At 40.7% G+C, this 906-nt stretch overlaps 2 non-coding genes across 2 annotated transcripts; both read right to left on the bottom strand.

Moving 5' to 3' along the window:
- Positions 1-583: 583 nt before the first annotated feature.
- Positions 584-656, bottom strand: trnai-uau (transfer RNA isoleucine (anticodon UAU)). The gene has a single exon. It is a non-coding gene; the product is annotated as a tRNA-Ile (tRNA).
- A 177-nt stretch (positions 657-833) lies between these two features.
- trnav-uac (transfer RNA valine (anticodon UAC)) lies at positions 834-906 on the bottom strand. Its single transcript has one exon. It is a non-coding gene; the product is annotated as a tRNA-Val (tRNA).

Here is a 906-nt window from a genome sequence, read left to right as displayed (position 1 = left end):
AACCGCATAAAATGCGACTAAATAGCCGATGTTAATATGATTGTAATTTCACGGATAAAAATAGTACAGGACCGATTTTTTTTTTTATGTTGTCGGTCAAGATAACGGATAACAAAAAAAGTCTAGCACGACCTGCCGCCCTGACACCAACTCACACACATCTTCATTCACAGTCTTACTTGTAAATCTATTTTTCTTTTCTTGGACGTTTTGATGTTAGCTTGTCGATGTCTCAGTTTTATTCGCTGGGAAAATCAATAAGCAGCTTGAGGTGACTCTGCTGCTCTCTAGTGGCGAGAAGCCGTAATGTTGGCTGGTAACAATCGGAATCCATTCTGGGAGATGTAGTTTGTAGTCAATTCGTGCTCAAAACCTATTTTAAGTCAATCATCCACATGTGGCCCGCTGGCCTTGAGTTTGACACATGTGCATTACGCCATTGAACTGCCAATTGGTAATTGAAGTAAAGTAGCTTCGATTTCAAAGAAGCCTACATTGAAGTCGATTGGCAAATGAACCATCACCAAAGAGGAAGGCTCTTGTTGTCTCACTGCACCCCAAGCAATGCATAACCTACAAAAACTGTTTCTGTCTGGTTTTGAACCAGAGACCTATTGCATATAAAGCAAATGTGATAACCACTACACTACAGGAACTGAACTTCTCTGATTTGTTTCAGTTTGAGGTTCCAAAGTTGATGATGTGAGATGCAACGCATGAAAATTTCAACTGAGGCTTGCACTCAGATGCCTGGATTCAGAGTACAGACCATGACACCACAGAACCTTGTTGACCTTTAGTAAACACCTGTGATGAATAGAACATGCAAAACCTGTTTCTGTCTGGTTTCGAACCAGAGACCTTTTGCATGTAAAGCAAACGTGATAACCACTACACTACAGAAAC

Source organism: Poecilia latipinna, unplaced genomic scaffold, assembly GCF_001443285.1.
Source record: "Poecilia latipinna isolate Pla-1442-1.1 unplaced genomic scaffold, P_latipinna-1.0 Scaffold99, whole genome shotgun sequence".
Classification (NCBI taxonomy): Eukaryota; Metazoa; Chordata; class Actinopteri; order Cyprinodontiformes; family Poeciliidae; genus Poecilia; species Poecilia latipinna.
Note: the sequence above shows the minus strand (reverse complement) of the source record. Positions and strands in the feature narration are given on the sequence as shown.